General features: G+C 34.7%; 1 non-coding gene across 1 annotated transcript; it reads right to left on the bottom strand.

The window, feature by feature from the left end:
* Positions 1 to 18,574: 18,574 nt before the first annotated feature.
* On the bottom strand, positions 18,575 to 18,682 carry LOC148564267 (small nucleolar RNA R71). The gene has a single exon (XR_015885500.1). It is a non-coding gene; the product is annotated as a small nucleolar RNA R71 (small nucleolar RNA).
* Between the last annotated feature and the right edge of the window lie 329 nt (positions 18,683 to 19,011).

Below are 19,011 nucleotides of genomic sequence, written 5' to 3'. Positions count from 1 at the left end.
CAAACCCAAAAAATATTTATAACCAAAGTATTTAAACCTCGGGTCGTCTTCTCAAGGAATTGCAGGGAAGTATGACTTATTATTAGCTATGGAAAAGGTAGAATTTTGGGTCTTTGAAATAGGGAACAAGTAATTTGAATGGCAAGAAAAATAAATAAATAATTATAAAGTAAACTCTTGGTAAGGTATGAGAATTAGAAGTCCTATTCTAGTTATCCTTATCAACGGTGATGAAAATTGGGCTTTAATCCCACTTAGCTACCCTTTACTAAACAAAGGAAGGTCAAGTGGACTAATTAATTTGACCCTCAGGTCCTAGCCAATTCCTAAGGAAAGGGCTAGAGTTATTGAAATTCAAATCAATTAGCAAAAATAACAATTATCAATCACGATGAGTTTGATAACTCAAGAGTCTCCAATTAATCAATTAAAGCCAAGAATATAAAAGGCTAAATAAAAATCATAAATCTGAAATACCTCAATTGTATTAATAATAGAAAATCAATCTAAACATAAAGGATTCATAAACTAAATTGATAAAATAAATAAAAAAGAACATTGAACCTGTAATTGAAGAAGATAAAATCCTAATCCTAATCCTAATCCTAAGAGAGAGGAGAGAGCCTCTCTCTCTCTAAAACTACATCTAAAACCTAAAATTGTGTATGTATGATGTGTTGTTGCTAAATGAATAGATTCTCCCACTTTATAGCCTCTAATATGTATTTTATGGGGCAAAAACTGGGTAAAAAACAGCCCAGAAATTGCCTGGTACGTACAGGTCGCGGGAAAGTGACGCGGAAGCATCGTCCACGCGTTAGGGTGGATTAGGGTTTTGCCAGGTCACGCGTCCGCGTGATCCACGCGTTTGCGTCATCTGGCTTCGAGGAAGCTATAGTAAATTATATATCGTTGCGAAGCCTCGGACGTTAGCTTTCCAACGCAACTGGAACCGTGTCATTTGGACTTTTGTAGCTCAAGTTATGACCGTTTTTGTGCCAGAAGGTCAGGCTGGACAGCTTTAGGAGTTCCTTCAGTTTCTTGTATTCCTTCCACTTTTGCATGCTTCCTTTCCATCCTCTAAGCCATTCCAGTCCTGTAAATCCTGAAATCACTTAACACACATATCAAGGCATCGAATGGTAATAAGAGAGGATTAATATTAGCAAATATAAGGCCAAAGAAGCATGTTTTCAATCATAGCACATGATCAGGAAGGAAAATGTAAAACATGCAATTTGTATGAACAAGTGTAAGAAAGATTGATAAAATCCACTCAATTAAGCACATGATAAACCATAAAATAGTGGTTTATCAACCTCCCCACACTTAAACATTAGCATTTCCTCATGCAAAGCTCAAGAGAAGCTATAAAAGTGAAGAGGAATGGTAGAATGTATGAAATGCAACCTATCTATATGAATGCAACTATATGCAGAATGTTTCTACCTACTTGGTTAAAAGTAAACAAATCTTTCAAGAACAAATATGAATTGAATTTCACTAATTCAAATTATACAATAAAAGACAAGTAAACTTGTAAGAAGACAGCTCATGAAAGCAGGGAACATAGAATTAAGCATTGAACCCTCACTGGTGGTGTATATGCACTCTAGTCTCTCTAGTGTATAGGGTAATCACTCTACTCTTCTCTAATCATGCTTTCTAAACTTTGTTCTTCATCTAACCAATCAAAAAATATCTAGTATATCAATGCAAACATCATGAGGTCTTTTCAAGGTTGTAATGGGGCTAAGGTAAGGGTGAGGATATATGTATGGCCAAGTGAGCTAAAAATTAAATCTTTGACTAACCTAAGTTCTCACCTAATATACACATACTCTATGTAATTTTAAACTCATGCCTAGTTACCCATAATTTTCACTTTTTCACTACATACTCATGCATCAACTCTTCTTTTAATTTTATCACATATGCATTGATCTTTAACTTTGCATTGGGGTAATTTTGTCCCCTTATTTATTTACTTATTTATTGAATTTTTTTTTCGAATTTTTTTTAAGTAGGAACATAACTTATCAATGCACATGGATTTTTTAATTTTTCTGGTCTCACATGAGTAGGTACCCAAATTTCCAATATTTATCAAAGTAAAGACATAACACATTCCCTTATTAACCCATGTTCTCACAGTTTCCCCACACTTAATTATTACACAATTCCTATCTTAAGCTAACCAAAGATTCAATTGGGATATTTAATTATTTTTCTGCTTAAGGCTAGTGATGTGGTTATAGAACAGAATAAATGGGGATAAAAAGGCTCAAGGTGGCTAACAAGGGTGATGTAAAAGGTAGGCTTATTTGGGATAAGTGAGCTAATAACAAATAATGGCCTCAATCATATACAAGCATGTAAATACACTAAATAGTGGACATATAGAATGGAACAAAGCAAAGATTGCAATCATAGAGAAGTAAACACACAAGAATAAAAATTTATGGTTAAATAATGTAACCATGTAATTAGGCTCAAAACTCACAGGTTGTGTGTTCTTAGCTTTTTAAACTATGTTCCAAATACAACTTCAAACAAATTTAACACAAAAATTTTTTATTTAAATTAGTGAAATACTATAAAAATTTCTTGAAGAAGAAAATATTACTTCAACCAAGTAGTAACTAAATGCATAAAATCAAACAAACATGCAAGTAAACATGCAAATACAACAATGATCAAATAAAGAAAATAATATATTGGTGTTGAGCAGAAAATAACTAACCCATGGAGATCGGTATGATCTCCCCATACTTAAAGATTGCACCGTTCTCGGTGCATGCTAAGATGTGCGAGTGGACGGGTTGCTCCAACTGACGCTTTTCTCCATAGGTTGTGCAGATGGACTTGTTTGTTACCCCATATAGAAGCTTCTCATTTCCCTTCCTCGGTGGCCATCCTGAAAGAAGAGGAACAAGAAGAAAAGTAACCCAGAAATAAAGATAAGATAATAAATAAAGTCTAGATGGGTTGATGCCAAAGAATGAGGGTCTCAATTACATGGTAGCTACAACATGCAAGTGAGAAAACAATAGAAGCACATGGCATACCAGTGGTGCAAAAATTGCAACAAATAGGGGAGAAGTGTGGGTAATGAAAGACAATATAAATTCATGTCAATGCAAAAGGAATACTAGTATTATAAAAAATTAGCATTGACTTATAATTAATAATACCCAACAGTTTAAAACAAGTCACGAAGCACCAAAATAATTCAAGATGCATAGTTGAATAAGAAAATTTAACACCAATGGAAAAATAATCAATTTAGAAAAGAAACTAAAAATATACACAAAATTAAAATGCAATGAATGAAAGTATGCAGATAAATTAAGTAAAATAGAATGAAAGAGAATAAGGATGAGAACTTAAAGAGATGAAGAAGAAGTAAGAAAGAAAGAAAGAAGAAAGAAGAAAAGATAGAAGAAATTAGGATTAGAAAAGAAAAAATAAGATAATTGGCGCTGATCCGGATAAGTTGTGCGACGCAGGCGACGCGGACGCGTGAGTGACGCGGTCGCGTGGTATGCAATAATTATCAGGTGACGCGGACGCGTGGGTCATGCGATCGCGTGGCCTGATTTGTGCGATTGGCGCGAGTGCAGCCTCGCGTTCACGCAACCCTCTATTTTAAATGCATTTTGCCAAAAATCTGGATGACGCGTTTGCGTGGTTGACGTGATCGCGTGAGTGGCCATATTTTTAAAAATGACACGGACGCATGGGGCACATGTTCGCGTTATAGGGCTTGTGCTTCTAGCACGAGTCCAGCCCAGCTCAATCATAACTTACTGCCAAACACATTTTTACGTCGATTTTGCAGGGCACGCGTTCGCGTGGGTGACGCGGACGCGTGGGAGGCATATTTTCAAAATGACGTGGCCGCGTCAGCGACACGATCGCGTGGGCATGTTTGTGCCTAAGGCGCGCCTCCAGCCACGCTTTCGCGTGACTCTATGTCCAATTCTCTTTTCTTCAAAACGCACTAGTGACGCGGACACGTCAGCGATGCTGCCGCGTCGCATGCATGCTTTTTTTTTTAATGCAGAATGCAAATGCAAAATGATATGGATGTTATGAGTAATTCCAGGTTCAATGAAATAAAATTAAATAAAACTCAAAAACAAACAAAACGAAATAAAATTAAAATTGAAAAAGGAACGATCATACCATGGTGGGTTGTCTCCCACCTAGCACTTTTAGTTAAAGTCCTTAAGTTGGACATTTGGTGAACTCCTTGTCATGGTGGCTTATGCTTGAACTCATCCAGGAATCTCCACCAATGTTTGTAATTCCAATGGCCTCCGGGATCCCAAACTAGGCGTATAAAGCCTTCAAGCAAGTCAAAGCAAGTGACAAGGCCCCAAAAGTGTTGATTGCCAGAATGAATTGGTCCCAAACCTTGCTTTTGCACCCGTCTTCTTATTGATCATCACAATTCCATATGGGTAGCAAGCAATTTGAATTCTCACTAAAGCGTCCAAACAGCTTCCTAGACCCATACAATTTAATATTCTTCCAACCATGATACTTCAGTCGTGAGCTTCCTACCACAATGAACCTAGGATTGTGTTGCCAACCACTAACCATCTCTCTCTTACTCTTAAAGCCACAAAGAGCTCTAAGCTGACCATCTGTCTCAAGTAAACCATATTCAAGTGGAATGAGAAAGCTAAGAGATATGAATTTTACCCACTTGAATGTTGTGAAGGATGATGGTGACTTAGGTGGAGAGGTCTCCAGCAGCTTTGGCAAAGTGATATCAACCTCTTCCTCTTGGTAGCTTTCTTCCAATTCAATATCTTCTTCATTGCTTACCAAGGGCATGGAAGGTTGTGCTTCTTCTTCTTTAATATCCATGTCAAGTCCAATGGGAGAGGATTCAATTGTAGATAAGAATTCATCAATGATTGAATCCATCTCTTGATCAACCTCTTCAAAGTCTTCAACCATGATATGCCTTGGAGGTTGTACACCCTCCTCAACATCAATTTCAAACGTCTTTGAAGGAGGCTCTATAACTTGACTTTCCCATGGAGGTTCAGCATCTTCAAAGTCTTCAACCACTTCTTCTTTTACAATAATTACAGCTTCCTCCACTTGTTCCAGTATAAAATCATGCTCCTTACTGTCCATTGGAGTTTCTAGTATTTCCTTCATGCCATGTTCTTCATTAGATTGCCCACATGAAGCCATGGGGGTTTCTTGAGTGTCTGAACGTCAGGAAGGCAGTTGATTTATCGCTTGATTCAATTGGTGAAGTGTGGCATGAAATTTTTCAAATGTTTCCTTGAGTTGCTCCCTTGATTCTTGTTGCGCTGGTAAAATGGAGAATTGGGGTGGTTTTATGCATGGTTCATATGGCTCATAAGGTGGTTGGTATGGTGGATAAGGGTCAGAATCATGTGATGATGTTTGATAGTAGGGGGCTTGTGAGTATGGTGGTCCAGAGTTGTGTTGAGGAGGCGGTTCATAATCATATGGTGGGCCTTGTAGGTAACTAGAAGGGGGTCCACCATAATTATTATCTCGGTATGCATTGTGGAATGGTCTTTGTCTGTGGTACTGTAGAAGGTGTTGTTACCGAGAGGGTTGATCAGATCCTCGTGGCTCCTTCCATCTCTGATTGTTTTGACCCCGATGCATGTTCCTGTTATAACTTCCATTCCTTGTAATAGCATTGGAACCAAACTCAAAGCGATGGGGGTGAGAACTCATAGTAACTAATAAAAATTAAAAATAAAAAACAAATAAACAAGCAAAATAAAATAAAATAAAATAAAATAAATAAGAGAAAAAAGTTTGAAAAAGATTTGATTTTAAGATTAGAAAAGATAAGATAAGTTAGGTAAGAAAAGATAAGTTTTTAATTTAAAAGGTTTTGAAATTTAAAGTTTTGAAATTTAAATTTTTTAATTTGAAATTTGAAATTTGAATTTTAAATTTTTGAAATTTGAATTTTGAAAAAGTCAACAATATAAGATAAGGATTTGAAAAAGATTTAAATTTTGAAAAAGTTTGATTTTTAAAATTTTAATTTTAAATTTTGAAATTTGAATTTTTGAATTTTGAAATTTAAATATTGAAATTTGAAATAAGATAAGATAAGATTTTGAAAAAGATATAATTTTTGAAAAAGATTTGAATTTTGAAATTTAAAACTAAGATAAGATAAGATAAAAAATTTTAAAATAAAAATATGAATTTTTTTTCGAAAAAATCAATTTAAAAGTAAATATTTACAATAACCAATAATAAGGCACACGTTTGCAATTCCTCGGCAACGACGCCATTTTGAATGAGCGAAACTTTCGCGCGAACTAGAATTTTCACAAATAAATTTGCATTGTAAGTATAGCTTCTAGACCGACAAGAATTCCTTTCTTACAAAAGTTTTGGTTGTCACTTAAGGAAACCCAATAAAAATTTATAACCGAAGTATTTAAACCTCGGGTCGTCTTCTCAAGGAATTGCAGGGAAGTATGACTTATTATTAGCTATGGAAAAGGTAGAATTTTGGATCTTTGAAATATGGAACAAGTAATTTGAATGGCAAGAAAAATAAATAAATAATTATAAAGTAAACTCTTGGCAAGGTATGAGAATTAGAAGTTCTATCCTAGTTATCCTTATCAACGGTGATGAAAATTGGGTTTTAATCCCACTTAGTTACCCTTTACTAAACAAAGGAAGGTCAAGTGGACTAATTAATTTGATCCTCAGGTCCTAGCCGATTCCTAAGGAAAGGGCTAGAGTTATTGAAATTCAAATCAATTAGCAAAAATAACAATTATCAATCACGATGAGTTTGATAACTCAAGAGTCTCCAATTAATCAATTAAAGCCAAGAATATAAAAGGCTAAATAAAAATCATAAATCTGAAATACCTCAATTGCATTAATAATAGAAAATCAATCTAAACATAAAGGATTCATAAACTAAATTGATAAAATAAATAAAAAGAAACATTGAACCTATAATTGAAGAACATAAAATCCTAATCCTAAGAGAGATGAGAGAGCCTCTCTCTCTCTAAAACTACATCTAAAACCTAAAATTGTGTATGTATGATGTGTTGTTGCTGAATGAATGGATTCTCCCACTTTATAGCCTCTAATATGTGTTTTATGGGGGCAAAACCTGGGTCAAAAATAGTCCAGAAATTGCCCTCAGCGATTTCTGGTATGTACAGGTCACGGGAAAGTGACGCGGAAGCGTCGTCCACGCGTTATGGTGGATTGGGGTTTTGCCAGGTCACATGTCCGCGTGATCCACGCGTTCGTGTCACCTGGCTTCGAGGCAGCTATGGAAAATTATATATCGTAGCGAAGCCCCGGACGTTAGCTTTCCAACGCAACTAAAATCGCGTCATTTGGACCTCTATAGCTCAAGTTATGATCGTTTTAGTTCCAGGAGGTCAGGTTGGACAGCTTTAGCAGTTCCTTCAGTTTCTTGTATTCCTTCCACTTTTGCATGCTTCCTTTCCATCCTCTAAGTCATTCCTATCCTGTAAATCCTGAAATCACTTAACACACATATCAAGGCATCGAATGGTAATAAGAGAGGATTAATATTAGCAAATATAAGGCCAAAGAAGCATGTTTTCAATCATAGCATACGATCAGGAAGGAAAATGTAAAACATGCAATTTGTATGAACAAGTGTAAGAAAGATTGATAAAATCCACTCAATTAAGCACAAGATAAATCATAAAATAGTGGTTTATCAAGACTATACTACAATTGCATTTATTGATAAATTCTACACCGGCATGAAATAACTCATCGTAACCTTAACTTCCAATCCTTGCCAAGAGGTTTCTTAGCATTTGAATCTCCCTTTTCTTTGATTAATTGTCTTGAGTTTGACTCCCTTTTATATTTAGTTATTGTTTGCTTCTTTAATTCCTTGCATGCATTTTTCATTCCTTATCATTTACATTTTTTGCCCCTTGTAATCTCAACCCTATTTCCCTATAGCCAGTAATTGAACACTTTATTTGCAACTTCTAGAAAAAACGATCCTGGAATTTAAACTCCCAGTTTATATTTGTTTTAGATTGTGACAATTCTTCGATTTAAACTTTGATTGTGAGAGTTCATTGTTAGGTTTGGACTATGCTATTAACTATTCTCAATTCAATAATCAAGCATTGTTAAATTTAGTAGGATCTATTTTAGTCATTTAAAATAAAGTAAAATGATATTTTATAATTTTTAATATAAAAATCTAATGAAAATATACTTGATTTGGGTCTAATTATAAGAATAAAATTAATTTTAAATATAAATACGATAAATTAAGAATAAAAACTACTGTAATAGATTATTCAATTTATAAAATGTTAATATGATTTTTTTGATAAGTGTTTAAATATAAATTATGTGTCATTATTATACGAAAAGTACTATTTAAATTATAAAGGGTGTGTTATGTCACTAATACATGAAAGGGACTATTTTAATTATAATTCACTTATGTAATGTAATTTTAATTTGTAATTGTATTTGTCAAAAAAATTGAAAAATTAGAGAATAAAATGGAATAATTTTATTTGTATGGAGGGTAGAATGGTCATTTTGACCGTCAAAAAAATAACATGTGGTTGTGCCTCATGTGCAAATGAATAAAAAAATATACTCTAATTCTAAATTGATTTAATATCAAATAAACTCTAAAATTAAAAAAAAAATTATATAAAGATTCTAGTCCTTTAAAATATTTTTTTACCACGGTAGAACTTTCCATATTTTAATACTTCATAAATTGACGGTTCTTTTGCAAATAAAAAAGTTAATTGCGTTAAGATAAATAAAGTGCTCAAAGATCAACACAAGGGACAAAAATAAATCCAAATTACATGTGAGTCAACCTGTTGCCATATCAAACTAGGTAAGTTGTGCGATTGAGAATCAAATATATTTGTGAGCAACAGCAATCAATCATCACTATCAAAAAAATATCAATCATGATTTTGATGAGAGGTGAAGAACTGATGATTTCCACTGTCATGAGACTATTTTTTGTGGACTTCAGTAATGGGCTTGAGTTGTGCTGTATGGGCTGTTGTAGTTATTTACTTATTTTCATATCGTAATAAAACACACCTTCCCAAGTCCAAAGAAAAAAACATACCTTCTGTGAGCAAAAACAAAATACCTTAAAAATAAAAATGCATCTATTGTCCAAGTTCACGGCACAACCACACTCACATTGCCAAAATAAGTAGTTGACGACAATAGTGTTGGGGCCAGTCATGATCGGCATCCATGAGAATGAGAAAACCACGTATCAACGTCTTATTCGTCTTAATTCTTAACACGAATCTGACGATTAAAAAGGGAGAAAACTAAGAAGTAAAAGGAAACACAAGTAGATCAACTTGCGCAATATCAGCGCTTCTGAAAATGATAGATCATAGTAATAGATATCAACACAAATCATGGAGGGACAATAAAACAACACTTCAGCAACAGAAAAAAGTATAAAGCGCCTTGGATAAATTAGATATCAGATCGGATTATGTGTGATTTACTAGTAAGCCTCAATCAAATTAAAGATCAGTGCCTCTTAAGGTAGATAAAAGCCAACTGCATATGATTCGTTACCACCAACGATTAGTATACTTAATTAAAACGAATCCATCGTACCTCTCTATTGCATGTTAGAGGGTCATGGCGGTAACAATAATTATTAGAAAACGGACCATTTAAAAATTATTCAAAGAATATTTAAATTATAATATTGTTTGTACCACAGGTGAAGATCAGGAGAGTTCGAAGATAAGAGATCCTAACTTCGGAGAATATAGAATCAGGCTAAGGGACAATCTACAAAATACTCCGATACTTAAGTTAGCAATGAGTTTTGATGGCGTGATTTAGTTCAGAATTTACCTAATGAGTTTCTTTTCCTTTTATTCCTACGTTACAGGATTGCCATTTTTCCAGCATTCACTATCATTAAGCGGTGCTCTTAATGCCATGATTCAGCAGTTTCTTAACTTAATGGCGTTGATAAACCACTATTTCATGGTTTATCTTATGCTCAATTGAGTGATTTTTATCAACTCTTTACCCACTTATTCATACTATTTGCATGGTTATACTTTTTCCTTCCTGATTTTGTGCTATGATTGAAAACATGCTTCTTTGGACTTATATTTGTTAATATTAATCCTCTCTTATTACCATTCGATGCCTTGATATGTGTGTTAAGTGATTTCAAAGATTACAGGGCAGGAATGACTTGGAGGATGGAAAGGAAGCATGCAAAAGTGGAAGGAATACAAGAAGTTGAAGGAACTGCAAAGCTGTCAGCCTGACCCTCTCGCACTAAAACGGTCACAACTTGAGCTACAGAGTTCCAAACGACGCGGTTCCAGTTGCGTTGGAAAGCTAACGTCCGGGGCTTCGATTTGATATATAATATGTCATAGTTTCCCTGACGCTAGGCAACGCGAACGCGTGCTCCATGCGGACTCGTCGCAGTAACGAAAATCAGCGTGGTAGATTTCTTCTCCAGCGATTTCTGGGCTATTTTCGACCCAGTTTTTGGCCCAAAAAACACAGATTAGAGGCTATAAAATGGGGGAATCCATTTATTCATAATCATCAGCTCATAATTCATAATTTTTAGTTTTAGATATAATTTTTAGAGAGAGAGGTTCTCTCCTCTCTCTTATGATTTAGGACTAGGATTCCTCTTAAAGGAATTAGTATTTCAACTTTATTATTTCAACTTATTATTTCAACTTCTTCTCAGGTTCAAAGTTCCTTTTATTTATTTTCTCTATTTAATTTATGAACTTTTTCATGTTAGATTTGAATATTCTATTTAATATAATTTGAGATATTTCAGTTATAAGATTGTTTTATTTATACTATGAATGCTTTCAATTTATCCAAATTATTTTCATTCGAGTAGATTCTCTTCCCTTTTGGCTCTGGTTAAGTAATTGGTGACGCTTGAGTTATCAAATAAAGCAGTGCTTGAAATTGGCAGATTACTAATTGATCTAGATCGCTCTAAAGCTAGTCTTCCCACAGGGATTGACTAGGACTTGAGGATCAAGCTAATTAGTCCACTTGATTTACCTTCATAGTTAGAGGTTAACAAAGTGGGAGAAAAATCCAATTCTCATCACAATTGATAAGGATAACTAGGATAGGACTTCCAGTTCTTATACCTTGCCAAGAGTTTTATTATTTACTTAAATTAATTCCTTACAATTTACTTTCTTGCCATTTACTATTCTTGCTTTTTATCTTATACATTAAAAACCCAAAATTCTACCTTTTTCATAGCTAATAATAAGTCATACCTCCCTGCAATTCCTTGAGAAGACGACCCGAGGTTTAAATACTCGGTTATCAATTTTATTGGGTTTGCTTAAGTGACAAACAAAACTTTTGTAAAGAAGGAATTCTTGTCGGTCTAGAAGCTATACTTACAACACGAATTTATTTGCAAAAATTCTAGATCGCGCGAGAGTTTCGCTCTTTCAGGCGTAGCCATTTCCGACATTATTTTATAACATTGAGTAACGTTGAATTCTTATTTGATTGCTATTTCATTACGTCGTTATTTGTCTAGAATAGTGCCCCCAACAAACTTGGGTCTTTTGACTTTGATGCATGACTCCATGAAGAGTACCCGAGTTTATGAAGTTGGGTTTGGGGGTGTGATTTAATTGGAATTTTGAGGGGTTCCTAAGGAAACTAAACGTTTTCCTTTGGCTCTCTTGGCGTGGTTATAACTTTCTTCAGTTTTCGAACCGTCCGGTCATTTATGGATTTTTTCTCCATCAATCAATGCAATATTAACTCCTAATAAAATAATCTTTCACTTTAACTTTACTTTCTAAAAAGCACTTCTTCTCCCTTCTAAGGAACCTCTCTTCGTTCTAGTCGTCTTCCTCTATCGTTCTTAGAAAAAGGTTGCTTTTCACAAGCGCGTTTTCAAATTTCAATGAGTATTCATAGTAGATTTCAATAAGGTATTTATTTCCACCCTTCTTTCCCTCTTTTTTTTTGTCATCTTGCTAATGAACATTTCTGATTTTGCTTCGTACTTTAACTTTTTTTATTGCTTCGTGTGCTTTGCTTATGTTTTTTGGCATTGTTTCCTGTATTCCCTCCACGATTTCTTTGTATTTGATACCTTTGATTAGGTTTAGTGTAGTAGGAGCACAACGGTTTTAAGTTTCCCTAACTTGATAGCGATGGTTTCTATTCTTGCCCCATTTTCCAACACTCTTCTATATTTTCTAGAATTATGGTGAACTTTTGCATTTTTTAAGTTAAACTTTAGAGTTTCTCACTCCTTGGTAACATAGTGATGGTGCGCTTGTAGGTTTTTCTAAAACGGCGAGGAAAAAGATTATCGTAAACCGTGAACATGGGGGAGCTGCTAATCATCCGAGGTCTCAACCTACCCTTGCTCTGCTAATGAATAGCAAACTTGATATAGATATTTATTTTTGGGTATCTAAGGAGGTTAAGGTTACCCCTTCTGCCATAACACGAGAGGAATTTGATAACATGTGGGAGGCCAGGGTTATATTCAATTCAGATTTGAGCAATTTGTATGTTTTCTCGATCCCTAGGTCCGGAGATCCGTTGTGCCATATTAATGAACATGCTAGCACTACCTCAAACTGGTTATGGATATATGAGACTTTGTTCTCCCAAATAGAGATTCGGCTTCCTTTTACCGATTTTCAAGTGAATGTCTTAACTCATACCGGATGTGCCTCTTCTCAACTACACCCGAATAGCTGGGCCATTGTTCGCTATTTTGAGCTTCTATGCTCATTTTTAGACATTCAATCCACCTTTAGGGTTTTCTTCTATTTATTCACTTTAAGAGTTCTCTTTAAATCACAAGGACGTGAGTTCATTTTTTTCTGAGGTGTCCGAATAGATGAATTTTCAATCCATTTGAAGAGTCTTACCATGAATTTAAATAAAAGTTTTTCAAAATTGAAGGAGTTGAGGGTACAACTCCTTTTTTCATGACCTTGGAAGGTCAAAAGAAATTTAACTTATACTAAAATTTTAACATGTTTTCTCCGAAAATCTGAGTGAGCAGTGTTAATGCTTCCAAACTTGTGAGCATTAATATGCTAATGTTACTATAGAATGAATACCCTCTTAGTTTGAGAGATATTATAGTGAATGAGTAGGCTGCTCGGAATGCTATCAATAAGCTTTGCTTTTGTTACTCTCTTCCTTTTATATTCATGATTTCGCTTCCTTATTGAAACCTTTATACTCTTATTTTAGTTGACATGGGTGGACGACTTGCTGCTATTGCCACCATGAAGAAGAGGTTGGAAACTCAACCTCCACCGATTAGCACAAGTGGTGATACATGATTTCCTCTTTTGCTACCATCAACCGGCAACCACTACCTCGGAGGATCGAAGAAAGTGGAGAGGGACAAAGTCCCAAGGTCCATATTTTGGAAAAAGATTCTCCCAACAACTCTCCAAAGTAGAAAAAATTAAAGAGCACAGGAAAGCATTATGCCGATGTTCTGGCTCCATCATCATTTGGGTGCATGTTAGATAAGGAGTTTTGGGCCCCTGATTTCTTGGATCGTCATCTTATGAATGAGGATATGAGATTAAGACTTGCTAAGATGCCCCTGGAAGGCTCCTTGCCCTGAGTTCAGAGAATGCTCCTTCGTTCGGCTACGAATGTCCGATATGCCAAGGACAAAGTAATTGCTGATGCCAATACTCAGAATTAAAGCAATTAAGAGAAAACTAAACTAGACCTAGGATTCTAACAAATAAAGGATCATGCAACAAAGAAAGCAAAATAGTAGAAAACTGGAACATGATATAGTAAAAGCGGGAGGGAATATAGAATGAAAGGAACTCAACCACCTTAGTTATCCTAGCGGTCGTTTTATTCTTCAGGTTGTGCTCCTTCTGTGAAGATGATTGACGAACTGAATTCCTGCGCGATCTAGAATTTTCTAAAAATAAATCCTCGTTGCAAGTATAGCTTCTAAACTGGCAAGGAATCCCTTTCGTACAAACGTTTTGGTTGTCACAAGTAACAAACCCAATAAAATTTATAAACCGAAGTATTCAAATCTCGGGTCGTCTTCTCAAGGAATTGCAGGGAAGTATGATTTATTATTGGTTATGAAAAAGGTAGAATTTTGGGTTTTTAAAATAAGGAACAAGTAGATTAAATGACAAGAAAAATAAATTAATAATAATAAAATCTCTTGGCAAGGTATAACAATCAGAAGTCCTATCCTAGTTATCCTTATCAACGGTGATGAGAATTGGGTTTTAATCCCACTTAGTTAACCTTTAACTATGAAGGTAAGTTAAGAATGAACTAATTTGATCCCACAAGTCCTAGTCTTTCCTTTGGAAAGGCTAGAGTTATTGGAACTCAAATTAATCAGCAACTCCTAATTTCAACCACTACTTTATTTGAGAACTCAAGTATCACCAATTACTTAACCAGAGCCAAAAGGAAGAAATTATCTAAATTAAATTAAAAGTGATAAGCGGATAATTTATACGCTTTTTGGCATTATTTTTACATAGTTTTTAGTATAATTTAGTTAGTTTTTAGTATATTTTTATTAGTTTTTCAATAAAAATCACATTTCTGGACTTTACTATGAGTTTGTGTGTTTTTCTGTGATTTCAGGTATTTTCTGGCTGAAATTGAGGGACTTGAGCAAAAATCAGATTCAGATGTTGAGGAAGGACTACAGATGCTGTTGGATTCTGACCTCCCTGCACTCAAAGTGTATTTTCTGGAGCTACGGAACTCCAAATGGCAGGCTCTCAATTGCGTTGGAAAGTAGACATCCAGGGCTTTCCAACAATATATAATAGTCCATACTTTACCCGAGTTTAGACGATGCAAACTGGCATTCAATGCCAGTTCCATGTTGCATTCTGGAGTTAAACGCCAAAAACAGGTTGCAAAGTGGAGTTAAATGCCAGAAACAGGTTACAAACTGGCGTTCAACTCAAAGGGAAGCCTCTACACGTGTAAATACTCAGCCCAAGCACACACCAAGTGGGCCCCAGAAGTGGATTTCTGCATCAATTACTCATTTCTGTAAACCCTAGTAACTAGTTAGTAAAAATAGGACTTTTTACTATTGTATTTACATCCTTGGATCATCTCTGGACGTTTAGTTCTGAGATCATGGAGGCTGGCCACTAGGCCATGCCTAGACCTCTATCACTTATGTATTTTCAATGGTAGAGTTTCTACACACCATAGATTAAGGTGTGGAGCTCTACTGTTCCTCATGAATTAATACAAAGTACTATTGTTTTTCTGTTCAATTCAAGCTTATTCCGATTCTAAGATAGTCATTCACACCTCAATATGAATGTGATGATCGTGACGCTCATCATCATTTCCAACCTATGAACGCGTGCCTGACAACCCCTTCCGTTCTACCTTAGATTGAATGAGTATCTCTAGGATTCCTTAATCAGAGTCTTCGTGGTATAAGTTAGAATCCATGGACGGCCATTCTTGAGATCCGAAAAGTCTAAACCTTGTCTGTGGTATTCCGAGTACGATCTGGGAAGGGATGGCTGCGACCAGCTTCAAACTCGCGAGTGCTGGGCGTAGTGACAGACGCAAAAGGATCAATGGATCCTATTCCAGCATGATCGAGAACCGACAGATGATTAGCCATGCAGTGAAACCGCATTGGACCATTTTCACTGAGGGGACAGGATGTAGCCATTGACAACGGTGATGCCTAACATACAGCTTGCCATAGAAAGGAGTATGAAGGATTGGATGACAGCAGTAGGAAAGCAGAGATTCAGAAGGAACTAAGCATCTCCATACCCTTATCTGAAACTCTCACCAATGAATTACATAAGTATCTCTATCTTTAATTATATTTTAATTATCAATTCACCATAACCATTTGAATTCGCCTGACTGAGATTTACAAGATGACCATAGCTTGCTTCAAGCCGACAATCTCCGTGGGATCGACCCTTACTCACGTAAGGTTTATTACTGGACGACCCAGTGCACTTGCTGGTTAGTTGTGCGGAATTGTGACAAAGTGTGATTCACGTTTGAGAGCACCAAGTTTTTGGCGCCATTGCTGATGATCACAATTTCGTGCACCAAGTTTTTGGCGCCGTTACCGGGGATTGTTCGAGTTTGGACAACTGACAGTTCATCTTGTTCTCAGATTAGGTAATTTTATTTTAATTTTAAGTTTTTATTTTTATTCTTTTTTATTTTCGAAAAAAATAATAAAATATTTTAAAAAAATTAAAAAAAATAAATTATTCCATGTTCTTCAGAATTTTTAAGAAGGAATTCTAGAATTTCATGAGATATGTTGAAGCCTGGCTGGCTGTAAAAGCCATGTCTAAATTCTTTTGGACTAAGGCTTCTTCTTCACATGCTTGAACTATGTATGCTGAAGCTTGGCTGGCCATTGGCCATGTCTAGTGTTTTGGACCGGAGCTTTCACTGAAAGCTTGGCTGGCTAGTAGGCCATGTCTAATTCCTGGACCGGAGCTTTTGACTAACATTGCAAGATTCTTGGAATTCTCATTAAAAATTTTGAAATCCTTATTCTCCTTTTCAAAATAATTTTCGAAAAATATACAAAAATTTTTTTTATAAAATCATAAAATCAAAAATTATTTGATGTTTCTTATTTGAGTCTTGTGTTAATTTTTAAGTTTGGTGTCAATTGCATATTTTTAATTTCATTAAAATTTTCGAAAACTCATGCATGGTGTTCTTCATGATCTTCAAGTTGTTCTTGTTTTATCTTTAAAATTTCTCGTTTTGTGTCTTTTCTTGTTTTCCATATGCATTTTTGATTTGTTAGTGTCTAAACATTAAAATTTTTAAGTTTAGTGTCTTGCATGTTTTTCTTTTCTTAAAAATTTTCAAAAATAAATTCTTGATGTTCATCTTGACATTCAAAGTGTTCTTGGTGTTCATCTTGACATTCAAAGTGTTCTTGCATGCATTGTGTGATCTGATCCAAACTTTTCATGCATTAAGTCTTTTTGATGTTTTTCTCTTTCTTCATTAAAAATTCAAAAATAAAAAAATATCTTTCCCTTATTTCACTCATAATTTTCGAAAATTTGATTTGATTTAGTCAAAAGTTTTTAAAATTTAGTTGTTTCTTATGAGTCAAGTCAAATTTTCAACTTAAAAACCTTATCTTTTTCAAATCTTTTTTCAAAAATAAAATCTTTTTCATTTTTTCTTTCATATTTTCGAAAATTCAAATTGATTTTCAAAATCTTTTTCTTAATTTCATTTCATAATTTCAAAATCTTTACTAACAATTAATGTGATTGGTTCAAAAATTTTAAGTTGTTACTTGCTTATTAAGAAAGGCTCAATCTTTAAATTTTAAATCATATCTTTTTAGTTTCTTGTTAGTTAAGTAATTAACTTTAATTTTCAAAATCAAATCTTTTTAAATTTCTTTTTCAAATCTTTTTCAAAATAAATTTCAATCAAATCTTTTTCAAAATTAATTTCAAAATCTTTTCTAACTTCTTATCTTTTCAAAATTTGATTTTCAAATCTTTTTCAATTAACCACTTAACTTTTTGTTTGATTCTTATTTTTTTCAAAACTACCTAACTAACTCTCTCTCTAATTTTCGAAAATCCCTTCCCTCTTTTTCAAAATTCAATTTTAATTAACTAATTGTTTTAAATTTCAATTTAAATTAGTTTCATTTTTCTTTCTTATTTTCGAATTCTAACTTTGATTTTAAATTAAAAACAAAAATATTTTTATTTTATTTTGTTTAATTTTCGAATTCTCTTATCTCTCATCCCTTTCTGTTTATTTATTCATCTACTAACACCCCTCTTTCACCCAAGAATTCGAACTCATTCTTCTCCCTTGTGTTTGGATTCTTATCTTTTCCTTCCTCCATTATTGTCTTCTTATACTTACATAAGGGATCTCTATACTGTGACATAGAGGATTCCATATTTTCTGTTCTCTTCTTTTTCATATGAGCAGGAACAAGGATAAGAACATTCTTGTTGAAGCTAATCCTAAACCTGAAAGGACTCTGAAGAGGAAGCTAAGGGAAGCTAAAGCACAACTCTCTAGAGAAAATCTGACAGAAATTTTCGAAAAAGAAGGAGACATGGCCGAAAATAATAACAATGCAAGGAAGATGCTTGGTGACTTTACTGCACCAAATTCCAATTTACATGGAAGAAGCATCTCAATCCCTGCCATTGGAGCAAACAACTTTGAGCTGAAACCACAATTAGTTTCTCTGATGCAATAGAACTGCAACTTTTATGGACTTCCATCAGAAGATCTTTTTCAGTTCTTAACTGAATTCTTGCAGATATGTGATACTGTTAAGACCAATGGGGTTGATCCCGAGGTCTACAGTCTTATGCTTTTCTCGTTTGCTGTAAGAGACAGAGGTAGAATATGGTTAGACTCTCAACCTAAAGATAGCCTGAACTCTTGGGATAAGCTGGTCACAGCTTTCTTAGCCAAGTTCTTTCCTCCTCAAAAGCTTAACAAGCTTAGAGTGGATGTTCAAACCTTCAAACAGAAGGAAGGTGAATCCCTCTATGAAACTTGGGAGAGATACAAGGAACTGACCAAAAAGTGTCCTTCTGACATGCTTTCAGAATGGACCATCCTGGATATATTCTATGATGGTCTGTCTGAATTATCTAAGATGTCATTGGACCATTCTGTAGGTGGATCCATTCACCTAAAGAAAACGCCTGTAGAAGCTCAAGAACTCATTGACATGGTTGCAAATAACCAGTTCATGTACACTTCTGAAAGGAATCCTGTGAATAATGGGACGCCTCAAAGGAAGGGAGTTTTTGAAGTTGATACTCTGAATGCCATATTGGCTTAGAATAAAATATTGACTCAGCAAGTCAATATGATCTCTCAGAGTCTGAATGGATTGAAGGAATCATCCAATAGTACTAAAGAGGCCTC

Source organism: Arachis ipaensis, chromosome B5 (assembly GCF_059453495.1).
Source record: "Arachis ipaensis isolate K30076 ecotype BB chromosome B5, ASM5945349v1, whole genome shotgun sequence".
Taxonomy (NCBI): domain Eukaryota; kingdom Viridiplantae; phylum Streptophyta; class Magnoliopsida; order Fabales; family Fabaceae; genus Arachis; species Arachis ipaensis.
This window is presented reverse-complemented; position numbering and strand designations above follow the sequence as displayed.